Here is a 19,974-nt window from a genome sequence, read left to right on the forward strand (position 1 = left end):
GTAATATTCCATTGTATATATGTGCCACATCTTCTTTATCCATTCATCCGATGATGGACGCTTAGGTTGCTTCCATCTCCTGGCTATTGTAAATAGAGCTGCAATGAATATTTTGCTACATGACTCTTTTTGAATTATGGTTTTCTCAGGGTATACACCCCGTAGTGGAATTGCTGGGTCGTATGGTAGTTCTATGTGTAGTTTTTTAAGGAACCTCCATACTGTTCTCCATAGTGGCTGTATCAATTTACATTTCCACCAGTAGTGCCAGAGTGTTCCCTTTTCTCCACACCCTCTCCAGCATTTACTGTTTCTAGATTTTTTGAAGATGGCCATTCTGACCGGTGTGAGATGATATCTCATTGTAGTTTTGACTTGCATTTCTCTAATGATTAATGATGTTGAGCATTCTTTCATGTATTTGTTGGCAATCTGTATATCTTCTTTGGAGAAATGTCTATTTAGGTCTTCTGCCCATTTTTGGATTGGGTTGTTTGTTTTTTTGGTATTGAGCTGCATGAGCAGCTTGTAAATCTTGGAGATTAATCCTTTGTCAGTTGTTTCACTTGCAAATATTTTCTCCGATTCTGAGGGTTGTCTTTTCATCTTGTTCATGGTTTCCTTTGCTGTGCAAAAGCTTTGAAGTTTCATTAGGTCGCATTTGTTTATTTTTGTTTTTATTTCCATTTCTCTAGGAGGTGGGTCAAAAAGGATCTTGCTGTGATTTATGTCATAGAGTGTTATGCCTATGTTTTCCTCTATGAGTTTGATAGTTTCTGTCCTTACATTTAGATCTTTAATCCATTTTGAGCTTATTTTTGCATATGGTGTTAGGGAGTGCTCTAATCTCATACTTTTACTTGTACCTGTCCAGTTTTCCCAGCACCACTTATTGAAGAGGCTGTCTTTTCTCCACTGTATATTCTTGCCTCCTTTATCAAAGATAAGGTGACCATATGTGCGTGGGTTTATCTCTGAGCTTTCTATCTTGTTCCATTGATCTATATTTCTGTTTTTGTGCCAGTACCATACTGTCTTGATTACTGTAGCTTTGTAGTATAGTCTGAAGTCAGGGAGCCTGATTCCTCCAGCTCTGTTTTTCATTCTCAAGATTGCTTTGGCTATTCGGGGTCTCTTGTATTTCCATACAAATTGTGAGATTTTTTTTCTAGCTCTGTGAAAAATGCCAGTGGTAGTTTGACAGGGATTGCATTGAATCTGTAGATTGCTTGGGGTAGTATCTATAGATTAGTCAGTATTGGTAAATAATTAGCTATTTATCCAAACTAGGGACTCAGTAAGAGCCTGACAGGAGGACAATCACCAAAGCCCTCTAGGCTTCTTACTCTGATCATCAAGGGACCATGTTCATTTCTGGGGAACACACTTCACAGAGATGATGGCAACCCAGTTTATCCCTAGAGCAGGATAAGCACGATGCTGGGATACAGAAATAATGTCACATGAACAGAGATGAAAAATTGGGGGTATTCTGCCCTAAGAGACAACTTGGCTGAATCATAAGAGTAATCTTCATATATCAGAAAGGTCACCAGATATATTAGGAATTAGATTTATTATCTGTTTCCCCAAGGAAAATTTGCCTGCTTATCCGGAAAAACTTTTAAAGAATAATAAGATTCTGATGATAATGAGTATTCTTTCAACATGAATGTTGACACAAAAACTAGAGACTGCTTTTCAAATACCCAAGGATGGTTATGCTGAGTGAGCTGTTGGACTAAATGACATTAAAACTTCTCAAAATTGCAGAATATGAGAACTTAAAGGGACTTCAAAGTTATCTGGCCTAGTGGCTCAGTCCATTAGAATCACCCAGGGAGCTTTAAAAACAATACCAGTCCCAACCCAGATCAATTAGAATCAGAGCTTTCTGGGGGTGGGGGCTTGTACTACCTCCTTAGTTTGCCTTGTGTTGCCTTTATATTGTTGCCCCAGACAATCCTAACATGCATAGAGTTGAGAAACACTGTATTAGTTCATAAATGAGAAAATTAGGGCTCACTGTTAGAAAATGATGGAACTCTTGTTTGAACTCAGGTATTTTCAATGCATTACTCAAAAAGTGTACGGCGTTATGAGGTGTGTAAGACTATAAATCAGTCTTGCAGATATCGGTTTGAGAGGGATAAAAAGTATGTATTGATATTTTAAATTTTTTTCCCAGGGTACAGGTCTATTTTGCCTTTTCTAATTTTATAGCCATGATATCACTGAACTTTAGTTAAAAAAAGACACACAAAACTAATCTCATACCATGGGGTTAACTTTTAACTTTGATTTTGATCTGCTTGAATCCGATTTCTTATTGTTCGATGTGTGTGGCCCCCTGCACAGAGCCTTATCACATGTTACTAGTACTGCTCCTTCTACTCAAACTGGTGACCAAGAGAAACTGCTTGTAATATTTTTCTACCTACAGGTGAAAAATATTAAAAGCTATCTTTGCTTCATTTTAAAAGTCTTAAATCAATGTGATATTGGGAGGAGGGCAACGGAATGGGAATCGGGAAATATGAATCCCTGACTTCGGGTCACTGGCAAAGCCCAGTAAACCAGGACCTGAGTGTTCATTCCCTGTCTCAGCATGTGCATCACAGACAATGATCCTGACTTTCTAGTAACCGATTTTGCATGATACGTCTAATTGGAGGTATCCTGGCGTGTGCAAAAACCATGGCAGGGGGAAGGAAAATTAGCTTTACTCGTCTCAATTCTGGTTTCACATGTCCACACTAACCAGAGTCTTGAACAGGTCACTATTGCTCCCGGAAACCTGTTTTCTCATTTGTCAAATGAAGGGGTTCACCAGGAGCATCTCAAGGCTGACGTCTAACTCTAATGGTCTATGATTAGATAACACGCACATTATCAAGATCAACAGGGCTGGTCTACCATGTTTAACTGGACATAGCTGCTTTTTCTGGGGATACAAATCCAGCAGACGATACATTTGAATCCACACAGAAACCTGTATTATAAAGGGTGCTTACCAAACACACTGCACATTAAACTTGGAAAACTCGAATCACTATTGGAAATGTAAATTTCATCACAGATTAAACAACAGCATGAATAGGTTTGAATGCCAATAGGGCACCTTTCTCTCAGCTCCAAAATGAAAACTCACACTAGACGCTAGAAGGATGACCCCATGAGAGACGTATGAACATCACATGGGTTAAAGGGCTGATTAGCCTTTAATGAACTGATCATTTTCCAGAAATGGTTTTCTTGGATTGCTAAGAAGCAGACAAGATTAAGCTCTACTCAAAAATAGGAATTCTCTAACCAACCCCCCAAAAGTGTTCTATAAGAAATGTTAGTCATTTTTTTTCTAAAATTGTGTCTTTTAATATATTTGTAAGATAAAAACTACCCTAAGGATGATGTTTTTCCTTTGAAGAAGATCCTTAGGCACCTAGGTATCACAGATTATTCAGAACAGCTCAAACTAAATGCTGATTTTACCTGGTGATTTAATTAATAAATAAGCTCAATGTTCAAAAATCATTTTGGAAGGCATATAAGGAAAACTAGGAAAACTTCAAATGGATGAAAATTTAGTGATAAATATCTTTAAGAAAGAAAATATTAAACAACTGAAAAACTCAAGTTAGATTGAAAACTATGCTCAGTTATAAACAGTAACAAGAAGGCACATGACTCTCCAGCAGAAATAAAGGCTTTAGGCAATAAACAAATCTTTGTGGAAGAAAGAAGACTAGGATATATAAGGGGAAAAAATGGGTGTTCCTTTGCTTAACTATTAGTTATAGGCTCACTGTTGAAATACCATGAGTATTTAAAGAAACAGAGGGCTGGGCAAACCTGGAAAACATCAAACGTAAATACGGTGCATTTGTTTGAACTCTGTGGTGAACCATAAAATGTCCTAAAAGACCTGTGTTTTATTACAGGGTTGGATATGAAGAAGAGGACGATATACTTTGAGATTTATTTTTTAAACTTCCATTTTTCATGTGTCTAATAGTCTACAGATAAGGGGTCCACTTTATAAATACCGTATCTTGCACCATTAATAAACATAGTCATAGAACTCTAAGTTATTCCATTTTTTAGTAGCAAAAGTATAAGCCAAATATTTTTAAAGAATATCAGATGAAGTTAACACTATCAGCTAATTTTAGAACACAGGTTCTTTCCAAAAGAAATTTTAAGACACCGCTCATAATGTAACATCAAATCTGGGATAACAGAGTGCTTGGTAACATTCTTCTTCATGAAAAAGCTCAGAGGAACAAAAGTGCAAGGTGTGAGCTATCAGCCAAATGTGCAAGAGCAGTGGAGGCCGGCCAGCCCTCAGGAGGGGTCCGACCTCAGGCCACTCCACAGCTTCTGTCCAGGCGGTGTCTCTGGACCGACTCCTCATCCACGCAGTGTGCCTCTGCTTACTGTCTTCTGTTCCCGACTCTGATCTCTGACTGGCCCTAAGCTGACGGCTCCTGCTGTGTTCACTCAGCCTGGATCCCCACACTGCTTCTACCAGCACCAGGTTTTGGCAACCCAGTCACTCTCTCCTAAGAATTCTGACCTCACCTGTACCCTTTTTCCACTTCACTATTCCCCCTCAATTCTGACAGCTTGCAGTGACCTTCTCTTGCTACAGAGACAGAAATGCCTTGCTGTTTCATGTGTAAAATTCTCAAGTAGAACGCAGCACACCTTGAGTCCTATTTTTTAGGGCCTCTTTCAGCAATCAAATCACTGCACTCCTATTAAGGCAGGGAGAGTTGAACTGAGCGACCCTGAACAAGCCTCAGCTCTTCTTTGAGCCAACCCTTACAAGTTCCTCGGTTTTCTCACCTAAAAATTCAGGGATATCAGACTAGACCACCTTTAACATTACCTCCAGCTCTAATAAAAGTGCTCCTGCATTCCTAATTTCAGAGAAACAGCACCATCAGACACCTAAATCCCAGGAGTCACCTGGAAATCCTCTCTCTCATGCATCCCCAGAGCCAGTGAGCACATTACTCCCTCCATCCCTTCTACTCTGTCTCCGATTCCTCCTGATTTTGCTTAGACATCACTTCCACCTCCCCTGTGAAGCTGGCCGTAATGCACCCACACCTTGTAGCCCCCGTGGGGTCCAGCTCTCTCTGCTTTGGGCCTCCCCCAGTGTCTCCTAAGTGTGAACCAGCTTGAGTGCCTCCTTAGGGCAGAGGGCTGATCTCATTCTCCAGAAAGATGTTCTGCACAGTGAACAATGAATAAGGCAATGAAAGGAAGAGTGAAAACTCATAAAAATGTTCAGACCCAAATACATTAAAGAATGTTTTCTGTTGTCTGTGTGTTAAATCTTAGAAAACGCTGAGCAAAAAGTAGACTAGAACAAGTCAGGTGGGGGGAAAGGCTTGTAGATACTAGTTATAAGCCAGAGGATGTGCTAAACATTTTGACATATGCAACCTAATTTAATCCTTATAACAACTGTTCAAAGGAAGTAACGTTATCTCCATTTTGCACTTGGAGAAAGGAGCCTCAGAAAGCTTCATTAATTGGCCCAATGTCACAAGCCAGTAAATGGCAGGGTCAGAACTTCACCCAAGATGGTGTGACTCCAAGAGTCCACTGCTCTTTCCCTGAAGCTTGTTACTGTCATGATCCACCTTCAGAGCAGTGTCCACTGCAGCTCGTCAATTTTATCTGATTTTAAAATCCTAGAACTTAAGAAACCAAAGTATTTGGGAAAGCATGGAAAACTCCACAAACACTGGAACTGTGCTACTCAATGTATAGTCTCTACACTTACAAGTAGGCACTTGCTATATATAGCAGTACCTTTAAAATGGAATATTTTAAAACCCAATTTTGTGCTAAAATTATCTACCAGTATTCGTGGCACAATAAATTTTGGGTTCCCCTCTCTCATCTACTTTAAGCTCTCCAGAGATTACAGTATAACGATATGGGCTTCAATGCACTGCATCTAACTTAATCATAAAAGGAAAATGCTCTGACATCCAGTTACCATAGATGAATCAGTGAAGACTGCAAACAGAAGGAAAAAGCAGGTGCCGTCCCAAAGGAAAATGTGGAATGTAAATGAAATCTAAATGATTTTAAAATAGCAGGTCAACCAGTACTGTATATTTAAACAAAAGTATTAAAGGAAAAAAGGATAAAAGATGTGTTAAAACATTACCAAGAGTCAAATGAGGAAAATATGCTTTCAACATTATCACTTTTTTCCTTGGAAAGCTTTGGTAATTCAACTTTGAGAGGCCTATTCATAGGGAAGATATGAAAGAGAATTACAAATGCAAGAGAACAGCAGATCACTTTACCTCTTATTCTCATTTCTTGGAATGGTCTTCCTATATTCCTAGCATACACTTACACTTCATCCTAGTTCCACTCATGGTCCTTTCAGAAACCCTGTGCAGTTCAAAATCACAAAGACAGATGGGTCTTCAATCTGCTGCAGAGACATCTACACACTTAAATCAAAATGGCCGGGCTTAGAGCTCCAGCACTACAAAGAACCACCAGCATTGAAGCAAGCATCGGGGAAAAAAAACAAAAACAAAAACCTTTATAATCACAAAAAAACTGATGTCATAGCCAAATTGTGAACTTAGGCATATCTCTAAAAATATGTAGTTACTTACATGTCCATTTCTATATATTCTGTCTATGCTATACATAAATATAGAAGGCTTCTGTTAAGATAGTAGTGAATTCTGGCCCCCACCATAACTCGGGAGGGCTTTTTGACCCAGGGGTCAAAAAGCAATTGAAATCTATCCTATTTATAACTATAAGCCTGGAGAGTACATCATTTTGGTGCTCTACTCCAGGGTTTAAATCATTCTAATGAAAATGATCAGAATTACTTATTTCTGGCTCAACTCCACAATTTAGGCCTTTTGGTTTATTTCTCACAAAGACAAAGAGCTTGTTACACCCATTCTCACAATAACCTTTCACAGCCTAGAATTATAGGCTGGAGTCATTAAGTTCTTCACTTTCCAAATTAAGAATCATGTTCCAGGCAATTATAGATACTGGCCAAGAGCAGAGTCAGGCCCTTGTACTTTCCACTATGAAGACGCCAAGTCATATGATCTTGGACCCCCATCTAGAATGACTACCCAATTCTGTTAGCCTGAGAGATACCATTTTCGTTTCTTAATAATTTCTATTTAATAGCAGGGTTCTATTAAAAAGCTGCCATGTATACTTCTCTAACTGTGTACTTTATGGAAAACTTTAAATATTTAACTCAGAAAGTGGAATTTCCCTGATTTACTGCCCACCTCCAACACTACCACCATTAAACACATTAGTATCTAATCTCCAAGATTCATACATACAAGATTTTTTTTAACAGAAATGGCATCGTTTGATACTTAATGTTATATTGGGGGTTTTCCCCATTTACTCCTAGAAAATAATAAAGTATTAATATTTTATCAATACTATATGTTAAGTATTATCCTGAGTGCTTTATAGGGGTTTTCACATTTAATCTTCGCAGCCAGTCCATAACTTGATACTATTATTATTCCCAATTTATAGATGATGAAACTGATGAACAGAGAAAAGAGGAATAATTTTCCCAAGGGTCACAGAATTCACGCTAAGTGTTGGAGGTGGGATGAGAGTCCAGGCAAACAAAGTGGGGCGGGGTCATGCTGGCACGCTCTGCACCCCTCTCCTCACTGTGACATCCATATCAGGTACACACCGTGCTACGTGGTTCTTTCTAATAACTCTTAACTACATGAATATAACATAATTTACCTAATCCCTGAGTATGGACATCTGTGTTATTTTTAATTTCTTGCTATAGTCAACAATAATTAATGTCCTTGAACACACACCTTTGTACATTTAAGTATCCAGCATCCTTCTTATTTTGAAATAATTTTAGACTTACAAAAAAGTTGTACAAATGGTACAGAGTTCCTGTATACCCTTCATCCAGCCTTCCCTTGATGTTAACATCTTATATAACTGTACTATAATTATCTAAACCAGGAAATTAACATTGGTACTGTATTATTAACTAAACTACCGATCTTATTTAAATTTCACCAGGTTTTCCATTAATGTCCTTTTCTATTCCAGGACCCTATCCAGGATCCTATGCTCTATTTAGTAGTTGTGTTTTCTTGGTCTCTCCCAATCTGTGACAGTTGCTCGGTCTTTCATGGTCGTGACACTCCGAGGAGGGCTGATCGGTTATAGTGTGGCATAGTCCTCAGTTAGAGTGTGCTTGGTGTTTTCTCATGTTCACAGTGAGGTTAGGCATTTGAGGCAGGACAGCACAGAAGTGATGCTGTGTCCTTCTCAGCGTGTCATATCACAGGCTTTGTGACATCCACGTCTTACCACTGGCAGGGTAACCCTGATCACTTGGTTAAGGTGGTATGTGCTGGTGTCTACACTGTAAAATTCCTATTTTTCCCTTTGTAGTTAATATCTGGGAGAGACAATTTGAGGCTATGCAAATATCCTGTTTCTCCTCAAACTTTCACCACAAATTTGAGCACCCATCACTGGACCTTGTGTTCAAGAATTACTGTGGTATTTGCCTAATGGTGATATTCTATTTCCCTCTTTGCTTTTACAGGTATTAACTGAAATTCTTCTGTAAGAAAAAGCTGTCCCTTCTTGCTCCATGGGGCATAATCCAAGACTATCACTCTCTGCTCTAACTGCCCAGGCTTGGCCATTCGCAGCCCCTCCAGATGGCCAGAGTGCCCTTTCGGCAGGTCTCCCCTTTCCTGAGCACTTACGTAGCTTTCTGGCACCACAGATGTTCTGTGCCTCTTGTATTTTCCCTGCCCCAGACCTAGAGCCAAACACTTCTCCAAGGAGCCCTGGTCCTTTTATTGGCGAATGGTATTTAGAAACCCAGGTCTGGATGCTAGACTGGTCATGGCTTCTGGGTGTCATTGTTTCTAGAAACTCTCAGCAGGCAGAGCTAGGAAACCTCTGTCTGTACACTGACTCACACCTATCACTCAGTACACCTCTGTATCCGTCTACACATTAGAAACTATGAATACACACTTATAACTCCAATTCCAATCTAACACCACAGGTTCATTTTAACCTTCCTCCTTTTCCTGATTTGTAATTTCTTTCTCCTATAGAGAGAAACCTGGCTCTCATCACATACACTTTATTTGCTTATTTGTTAATCCTAGTATATTCATAAAGTTATACAGTCTCAGAATTGCCAGCTCATAGCCTCCTTTGCTCACAGGAAATAAAGTGAAGTTTAGAAATCTACTGACTTTTTAAGGTTGAAAAGTTCTCCTCAGATGCAAATATTGTCAAATAATTCTCTACTTTTTAATAATAACATAAAAACAACATAAATCTGAATTTGACCTTTTCATGAAAATGTATGTGGGTACCTATAAGAGTACTGACACAGGGCTTCCCTGGTGGTGCAGTAGTTGGCAGTCCGCCTGCCGATGGGGGTGGGCACGGGTTCATGTCCCGGTCCAGGAGGGTCCCACGTGCCGCGGAGCGGCTGGGCCTGTGAGCCGTGGCCGCTGGGCCTGCACGTTGTCTGGAGCCTGTGCTCCACAACGGGAGGGGCCGCAGCGGTGAGAGGCCCGCGTACCACAAAAAAAACCCAGAGTACTGATACCACTTACTGGAAGTTAACAGCACTGGAAGGATCTTTACAGTAAGCTTTTAATTCAGTGTTACAAACAAGGAAAATATAAGAACCTAGGAACCTGAAGAAACTGCCTGAGTTTCTAAAGGTTTGTTTTCACATGTTTTTAATTCAATTTTTCCTAAAGAAAAACATGAAACTGATACAGTAGAGAGGCAAAAAAAATATATATATATATATCCTCAAAGTCAACAGCATTGTGGAAATATGAAGAGGAAAAAATAAGTGAAACAACAGCAATCTCTTAGAGCTATCAGAAAATATATTTTAGCATATTAAGGTGGGAAAATGAATGGAAAAAGATGAAATCAGAAACAGTTCCCAGTATCTTTGAATATGAAAGTACAAAGCTTTAACCAGAACACCAGGCAGCAGGAATCATGGCAGGATGGCAGCATGGTGAAGAAAGCAGGGCTTCCTGTGCAGGTGCAGACAGCTCAGTCAACTGCTGTCGAGTTGCCTATTCACTACTTACTCAGAATGCACAAAGCAACTCCAAGAAAGGATGGGCTTCCTTTAGCAGGCCTCTGATCATCATGACCAACTCTTCAGGGGTGGGTGCAAGGTGGGAAGAGAAGGAAAGAAAACAAACCCTGGCAAGGGATAGGAAGACAGGTTTGGAAAGACTTTCACAGGTTTGGAATGCTTAGTTGCTCCAGAAGTTTAAAGAGCAAACTTCGAGTCATCAAAGAAAAGCGTAATTTGTTGATCCTCATTAAAAGACGCCTCAGCTTTTTGCCACCAAGCCTTCCCTTTTGAACTCTATTTCTCATATCCAGCTTTAGCTAAAACAAAAAATAAAATAAAATAACTACCTTGCTGATTTCAGTATTTTAGCCTTTATGTACACATCCTTTAGAAGGGTGAATAAAAATGACCACAGGCAGTTAAAACCTTTGTATTTTTAAAAGGTTGGCAGGAAGTATTGTTAAGACTTTTTGTAGAGATGCATGCCTGCCTTTCAAAATAAAAATGTATACACAATCCTTTCTAACAGCTTATAAATAAAGTAAAAAAGAAGATAAGTGGTATAGAGTAGTTAATGCTTACAAAAAGCATTTTTCCTTTATGTGGATTATTATAAAAATCAGTTGATAAGGTTGCAGTTTTTAGATAGATGCCACTAGGCCACAGCATCTCTCCACAGAAGCTGCAATGGTACTGATGTCATCATCCACCCAAGCTTTGTACTTTAGGGTACAAAGTCCACTAAAAATGGTCAGAGAGGTACATACTGTGGGGGCATATAAAGGAAGGCCACATTCTCTGGTTTTCATCAGTAGACATGGAGTTTTAAAATGCTTGGAAATACTTAAATAACTTTTTGGACTTTCACATGTAATTCTACTGGGTTCTAACAGCCAGACAGAAGGTGATAGATAAATCACATTATGAAATTCCCCCAGTCCTTTTAAAAATATTTCTACCCATTAAGTGGGTAACTTTTTGACATTCCTCCTATTTTTCTACTTTGATCTAAAAATATCTGATGTTAATCTGACAGTGGCCTGAATGACTCAGTGTAAATAATAACTAACACACACGGAGTGCGTTTATGGAATAAAGGCTGCTCTGAGGGGATCACACTTTGTCGCGCTTCCTTTCTCCACACTGGCACTCAAACTATTAGCCCACCTCCAGTTCTTTCTCCTATTCTGGCTCTGCAGTATCCATTAGAACTGCCTTGAGTGACTAAACGCCACCTCCTCGAAAGAGGCTCCCTGGAGGCTCTCCTGTTGAAAGTCCTTTCTCTTCATTCTGAAACCCCAGCATTTTCCATGTAACTCTCTACTGTAGGCAGAATGCTAAAGACGCCATCCTGCCAGCATTCTCGTTCCCTGGTTATTTAGCTAAACGTCCATCTAGGTGCTGCTGCGATAGAACTCTGCAGGTAGATTAAGGTTACTAATCAGCTGACCTTAACATAAGATGAGTATTCTGGATTACCTGGGTGGGTAAGCTCTTCAAAGCAAAGAAGAAGGCAGAACGGTCACTCAGGAGATGTGCCAAAAGAAGAGAGCAGAGGAACAATGAGGTGAAAGCTGTGGTGACAGAGATACAAAGAGTGACTTGACCCATCATTGCTGGGTCTGAAGATGTAGGAAAGAGTCCAGAAGCCAAGGAATGTGGGTGGCCTCTAGAAACTGAGAATGACCCCCAGCCAACATGGAAACAGTGACCTCAGTCCTACGACCACATGGAACTGGTTTCTGCCAACAACCTGAATGAACTTGTAAGTAGATTCACCCTCAGAGTTCCCAGAAAGAAACACAGGCCTACCTGCACTTTGATTTTGTTCTTGTGAAACCCAGAACAGAAGAATCCAGGCCAACCCAAACCTCTGACCTACAAAACAGTAAGATAATCAATCTGTGTTGTTTAAATTTGTGGTAATTTGTTAACAACAGCTTTCTTTTGTACTTCATCTATTTAACAGTTCAAATCTCAGTGGACATCAGAATCATCGGAGGAGCTTTTAAAATGCATATGGACCCCATTCCCAGTTAAAATTTCTGAGGGAGAAGAGGGGAGAGCAGGAAGAAAACATCGAATTTTTATTTATAGCTCTGCAAGTGACACTTTTCCCAACATTTTTTAATATTAGCATCACCTCAGAAAGTTCCTGCAAGCTCATTTCCAGGTAATTCCCATCCTCACATCCCCAGGGTAAACCATGGTTCTGATTTTTATTTTCCACTGTACATTAGTTTTGCCTATACTAGGATTCCATATAACAAAATCATGCATTGCATACACTGGTATACGGTTTCTTTCTCCATGATGTTGTGTATATTGGTACTCCACTCCTTTCTACTGATTATCACACTGTAAGGCTATACCATAGTTTATCCATTCCCAGCTGATGGATGTCTGGGTTGTTTACAGTTTGGGGCTATTATGAATAAAGCTGTTATGAATATTCTTGTGACGTGCTTTCATTCCTCTTGAACTGCTGGATCATAGGGTAAATGTATGTTTAGTTAAAGACCTTTCTCCAAAGTGTCTATACCATTTTAAGAGTTCCTACCTGAGTGAGAATATGTCAGTCGCCGACTTTTTCTCCCCTCGTCTCAAACGATCTTAATGTGTAGCCAGAGTTGAGAACCACTAGACTAGATTAAGAATTTCTCCAAGGCTGGTTGCACATCTTACTCATCCTTGCTTCCCCCAATATACTTAGCACAGTCTTTAGCAAAGTAGGAACTCATGAATCCTATCAGATTTCACCTTTTTTTTTTTGTTTTTAAACATTTATTTATCTATGGTATACCATATACCTCTTTCTGTAAGTTGCTTTTTTTCTCAATATTATGTTAATGAACTCTAAATCAATATTACTAATAGTTTTAGTTCATTAATTTCCATCTTTTAGCATTCTGTGTACGGCAATTTGTCCAATAATGTAACTTGTTCATCCATTCTCCTGTAAGTGGACATTTAAACTGTTTCACTAATATAAGCAATGCTGCTATGAACATTCTCGTGCGGGCTCACGATAGCTACATATGTATATATTCCATAACATGCAGTTTAACAGGAAAGATAATACGTGTGCATGATCTACACAACGAAGGCAGCGATTAGTTTTTATGAAAGGTACAAAAGGTCACGGGTTGTTCTGAGCAATACGAGACTACTTTCGCTAGAAAATATTTGGGGATGGCTCCAACGGCCAAGCGACATTCACTGCTAATTAACAGTACGAGACCACACCTTTTAACCTTTAATTACTCTTTAACTGATACCCAACAGTTCACGTGTGTCCATTCAGTTCCGCAACTAGAGTGTGAGCGCCAGGAGGACCGAACCGGGCACCAACACGCTGAGCCAATACGAGTGTGACCGTGGAGAGTCCGCAGTGGAAGCTGCAGCCGCCGACCTCCTGGCTGTGTCTGGCCACCGGAAAGTGACAGCGCGAGGGCAATGTCGGGGCAACCAGGGCCTAATCTCACATTTCACTCCTAAAGTCAAGGAAGCTGAGGAAACGGGGACGCACTGGGAGCACAGACGCCTGCCTCAAAGCCTCTCTCCACTTACACTCGCAAGGCCGCCAGGTCAGCAGCTAGGAGCGGAGGCGTGGACGCGGCCCCCGCCCAGAGCGTAGCGGCCGCCGCCTGGCCTCTATACAGAGGCGCCTCTTTGCCTTACGCCAGCTTCGTGAAGAGGCGCTGAGGGCAACCTGAAGGCTCCCCCAGCTCCAGAACCTGACGTGAAACTGCGCGGGGCTGCACTCGCGGCGGCCATCTTTGATTCGGGCAAAACCACATCCCTGCACCCCGCCGGCCGCTCCCTCTCCGCGTCCCCAGGCTTTTCACCCACAAACGTAAGGCGCTGACCGTAGAGGTAGTGCTCAAGAAACACGCACAGAGGCCTGACTGTCCATGACCCCCGAGGTGCCAAATGCCGCCAATTTCCACATGACAGCTAAACCCAAGCAGCAAAGGAGAGCTGATGCCAACGAAGTCATCTCAGATTTCACCTTGATCCAGCTTCTGACTTTCGCCATATATAGCAAATCTACTAAGTCTGCCCTCCGTAACTAAACACAATAAGTGTGTAATTTTGAGTAAAGCATTTCATGATCTGCGTAATCATGGGTTCAATATTTGTTTTCTCTGCCAATTCTAATTTCCAAGAGGGCATGGCCTGTGTCTGTCTTATTAAGGGCTGCACCCATGAATCCAGCACAGAGACTGGGCGCATATCAGGGCCTCAATGAATGAATAAAGTACAGACGGGAAAGAAAAATCCTTTCTCCTAAATATTTTGTTTATTTTAATTGAAACAACAAGGTACAAGTCTACACTCTGGGAGAGTCCTAGGTCTATAGCTATCAATATTTGGGGGGAACAAAGATCCTTCTGAAAATCTGAGTAAAACTATGGATTCCCCCCCCAAAAAATAAAAGACAAGAAAAGATGGTTGTATGTATACATTGACAGTTCTGCATACAACATCAAGTGGTCACATGGTGTTCACATGGTCAGAAATCACAGTACTGGGTTTTATATAAAACTGCAATCATTTCTTTCACAAATTATTTGTTGAGTATCTGATTTGTCCTGGAATTATACTAGGTATAAGGGCAAGACATAGTCCCCGCCCTTAAGAATAGAGGCAGGGAGGAGGTCACACGCAAATGACAAGCAATACCATATAATCCAAAGTCAGGCATCTCAGAATCCATGACCCTTTCCAAAGATGACTTTTTTGCCCAAGTCTACAACATATGACTAAAAACCTGAAATGCAAATAACCCTTCAAGGTAATATTTTGGGTACAGAGATTTACCTTTGACTTGTGTTTCTGGAAGTGAAAGAAAAAGAAAGAAAAAGAGGGGAAGAAGAGTAACAACTTATCTATGTTGCACTCTCAAGGAATAAATGCTTCCGGTTGCTTCCAGCATTAAGAGACCCTGTGGTGAAATGACTTGCCCCAGGAGTAGGTGTAGTGTCCGTGGTGGTCATCCTCACGTGGCAGTGTGTGGGGACAGGCACAGCAGTTCATTCATCTGGGAAAGAGCAGGAAGGGATGGGACCTCCCCACTGGTGGTCTCATTAGGTGCAGAGGGGACGCACAGGTGGTCTGGTGAGGTGCTGAGGGGGCCTCCCCACAGGTGGTCTGGTGAGGTGCTGAGGACCCACAGGAGAAGGTGCCTCCACTGGTCAGGGGCACAGTGCACTGCACCATCCAGAGATACCTCCTTGCGAGGTGTTTCCTGGTGTTTCTGAAAAAGCAGCATTACAGCACAAAAACTATGCCGCTATCTGGGGGAAGTGTGAGAGGAGGGTGAATGTTAAAACAACTAGAATAAACAAAAAGCTTTAAAATAGCAACAATAAAAATCCAACATTGACCAAAACTGAAGTTCAAGAATGTTTTTCGGTAGAGAAATGAATTATTCTATATTAGTGGATTTTCTGATTGAAGCTAATTTCTTTAAATGGAAAAACCTTTATAAAATAGTTGCTGGCAATCTTTCCAAATCATTTCACACTGCTGTCTCCTTAATCAAACTGAGTAAACATGATGTAACGTTCCTGGTGGCTCTCTAAGTCCATCCATTACTCCGCTGGGCTGTAACACACTCTGAAAAGCTGCTGCCTACTCAGCTCTGCCTGCCCTTCATCAAAACAACTCCAGCTGCTCCATGTGGAGACCCAGGGCTTTTTAAGTTTTCTCTTTCTCTTCACCTCATCATCAAATCACTTCTTGCTAAGGTCCATCTATCCAACTGACAGCACTCCATGCAACATTATCCTTTTAATTCCTGGCTAAACTGGGAAAACAATTGTTTCTTCAAAACAAGTTCAATTTAAAAATTTAAATAACAACCTGGAATACTGTGTTTTATTAAATTTGTTTTAGAAAAGGTGAGCTGACTCTGAGATGAGCAGTGGCAGGTACAGCGCGCGGTTTTAGGCAGCTGTCTGTATAATGGCATCTAAGTGGCCATTGGCTTAGGATACGCCAGGGAGGAAGATTAGGCCAAAATTTTTAAGAAGTAACAATTCTGGTTATTACTGAAAATAGACCATAAATGAGGGTCTGAGTAAAATTTGTAAGGCTGTTGCACAGACTCTGTATAACACCCATTTATTCTGGCTGTTCAGAGTTACTTTAATTTTTTTGTGTTTTCAACTTCTGAGTCTTTTCCAGACAACTGACCTTTACATAAGTGAAGCATTAATACAACCACAAAACAAATTGTTTTCCTTTGTGAAATTCTGTACTGTACAGCTACAAATGCCTTTAAATTAAAATCTGTGTCTCTGTGTCCTCAATGGACAGGTAAACCCTGTGTTTAGGATGGACTATTTGCTGTGATACTTCATTTGCCATTGAATTGCAGGCCTGTTAAAAGAAGCCCATCACTGCTGTCCCCATCTGGTATATCATAAGCAAAAGGAGGACAGTTTAAATTCACAATGTGACCCATTACATTCATATCAATACCACATGTTCATGCCTGAGTGACAGGAGCACCAACCTTGGTGGACTATATTATGAAATTTAAAAATGTTCCAAACATATGACCATTCTAACTTCTATGGATGCATCTGAATATGAAATTCTGTAGCACTTTATGATCAAATTAAAATGGAATCTATCTGGGAATCATTAATACTCCATTACAGGACCCTTAATGACTACCTCCCCTTTCCCCTACTCAAACTCTTTTCTTTTCTTCTTCTTCTTCTTTTTTTTTTGGTTAAAAATCTGTTTGTACTCTTCAAGCAGCATCTGTTCTGTCAAAATGTTCTAAGAGAATTCTTTTTAATAGATTGTTTTAAAGCATGAACACGAGATATAGACCTTCAGCAGCTTCCAAGTATTATCTTCCTCATCGTCACCGTCTTCCATTCAAGGTTTGAACCACACCAGAAGCAGCAGCATTGTCTGTCCAGGCCAGCACGCGACTGCAACCAGATCTCTCCACAGGGAAACCAGAGCAGAAACACACCACGAACCCTGTATCACACCTCAGCTTGATTCGTTTTACTGAACAAAGCTACATTCCATATTTTAAGCCAGAACCTCTAAAGCTTTTCTCTTAAAAAGCTGCTAACATAGCTTTTCTCTTAAAAGCCTCTCCTGCTTATACCAGAATAAGCGTTCAAGCCCGTTTCCTCCATAGAGACTGTTGCTACCAGGTCTCCAGGACCTTCTCTTGGAGAGAGCTCACCTACTCCAGGCAACAGTTGATGCTCTTTTTTTAGCTACACTTAAATACCACCCCTCAGTTCCTATTTTCAACTGCAAACTCCAAATATAACTCAGATCAAGTATTTCTGAGAATTCACTTCAGGCTTTTCATTTATAAAAAATTCAGACTGTTTTCAGACTGTGGCCTGTTTCTTCCTCTCATATAATTCTTTAGGAGTAATCCTTTGAGAATGCTGACACAACAAAGGTAATTTTCTTGAATTTAAATCTGAACTTTCACTATTAAATACATACTTGTCTGAACCAATAAATATAACATAAAAGTTAAAACTTGAGTGATGTGATTTGAGTTTACAAAGAAAAAAAATGACATTAAGAACACTCCTAATACTTAGACTGAAAGAATCCGTAAAGACCACGTATAGAGTTTTTCCAGCTTATTCTTTGCCACAAAATATTTTGCTCAGAAGACACTGTACATGAGTAAGTTTGAGCACAACAAAAAAACAGAGCAAGGAGTTCTGGTCCCAGTGGGGAGTGGGGACAGGGCAAGGTGACCCCAGATACTGTGGGCTAAAAGGAGCCTGAACTGAAAACCTGAAAATTATGGGCACGGCCCACATATCTCATTTTACAAACCAAGAAACCATGACTGAGGCACCATCACTCATCAGCAGCAGCAAGAGGACAGGTGTGGAGCCCAGGACTCCCACAACCCTGTCACAGAGACGAGAGCCATGTGACAACACGGGGATGCACTTGCCAATCCTCACAATCACTCCTGGAGGAAGGCCTTACTACCCACGTTACACACGAGAAAACTGAAAAGCCTGCGTGGCCAGGCCGAGGTCTTCACAGAGGCACAAAGCGGCACAAAGACCAAGCATTAACTCAGAAGAAGCAGACAGGCTCTTCCTACATTTTACTGCTCTTTATTTCATGCAGTTTAGAACACAGGTGATATAGGAAGGGACAGAGGGGCAACGTGGAAAATAATTTAGTAACATAAATGCTAATAACATCTCAAAACAATTTAAAATCATTCCCTTATTACTGTCGCCACCCACGTCCTAGCCGCCATCCCTTCTCGCGTGGACAACTGCAACCACTTCTTCACCATCTTCCCCATTTTCACTCCCACTTCCTTTCAAACAATTCTCCACAGATCCCAGAGTAATAATAATAATCTTTTTAAATGGACTCATGTGACTTTCTGGCTTTCAACTCTTTAAAATAATTCCCCATTGCCTTTTTCTTAAAAGCACTGTTTTTAATGCTGCTACACCATTATAGCTTAAGCTTAAGCATCGTGACACTCACTGCTGTGAAAGAGTAATGAAAGAGCAGTAAAGTTTGAAAGAGTAGGAAAACTTCATGAAACTCATCCTTATATGATGCCTAAATCTCTGGCTGAACGGACAGAAATGGAACTTCCTTCTCACTGAAAGTTTTATTGAAATAATTGTGGATTCACATGCAGTTATAAGAGATAATAGATTTCTTATACCTTTTACCGAGCTTCCCCCAATGGTAACATTTACAAAACTACAGTACAATATCACAACCAGAGTACTGACATTGAAAACCCCGATCTTACTCAGATTTCCCCATTTATACTTGTCCTAATTTGATAACACTGGAAGCAAAGATGAAAGAGGAGAGAGCAAAATGGGGGAGAAATGCTGCTTAGGGTCAGCCTTTTGGTAGAAAGAAAAATAGGGCAATTGTCAGTGTTAAACTGTTAATCTTCTCCCTAGCTGAAAGGGTCAAATTAGATAGGTCAGTGGAACTCTGAAAGCTGAGCTAGCTTTGCTCTCTCTTTTTGAGAAAAATCCTACAGCTCTTGCTGTCACTACGTGCAAACAGGTACTTTTCAGAGTTCGAGCTTTTACAAAATTGTTTGAATCTTTAATGGCTGGTTAAACCATCTTTAATGGTTTAATCTTTTTTTTTTTTTTGCTTACCCCTATATACAACTGTAATTGATTAAAAGCCTAATGGTTATGAACCTGCATAGTATAATTTTTATATTTCCTAATTACGTTTCTTCCTTTTTCCAACAAGATACATTAACCTTTATTTAAAATGTGCTTTTTTCTTTTGATGTTTTGGATCTGTTTGTTTAAGTGCTACCCTCCTGGCTAATTTCTCCATCATTTTCACAAGCTACTGTTCCCTAAGAATAGCAAATAAGAAAATTGTATTTAAAACAAAACATACAATGGTTTCAGCCAACTACATATGTTAAGTAATGGATACATGCATTTTCAGAAACTTCTTTTAAATGAACCACATCTAAATTCTGTTTTTTTGGGAAAGCAAACGCATCTGAATAGTAACATTTTATTGGGATTCTAACTAATAGAATATGCAACAATTATTTTAACTTTCTAAAAAAATTTTTTATATAATTTTTAAGGTTCCTTTCCGTTGGCAGTTATTACCAAATATTGGCTCTATGCCCCATATTGTATAATACATCCTTGAGCCTTTCTTACACCCAACAGTTTGTACCTCCCACTCCCCACCCCCATATTGCCAGCCCTCCCCACCCCCGACCAGTAACCACTCGTTTCTTGTCTGTACCTGTGAATCTGCTTCTTTTTTTTTTTTTTTTTTTT

General features: G+C 40.2%; 1 protein-coding gene across 7 annotated transcripts in view; it reads right to left on the bottom strand.

Annotated features, from left to right (window-relative positions):
* Positions 1-19,974, bottom strand: part of PSD3 (pleckstrin and Sec7 domain containing 3) — a 565,580-nt gene that overhangs the window by 234,434 nt on the left and 311,172 nt on the right. The window lies entirely within an intron of this gene.

This window comes from Monodon monoceros, unplaced genomic scaffold, assembly GCF_005190385.1.
Source record: "Monodon monoceros isolate NGI ecotype Baffin Bay Population unplaced genomic scaffold, NGI_Narwhal_1 Super_Scaffold_17, whole genome shotgun sequence".
NCBI lineage: Eukaryota > Metazoa > Chordata > Mammalia > Artiodactyla > Monodontidae > Monodon > Monodon monoceros.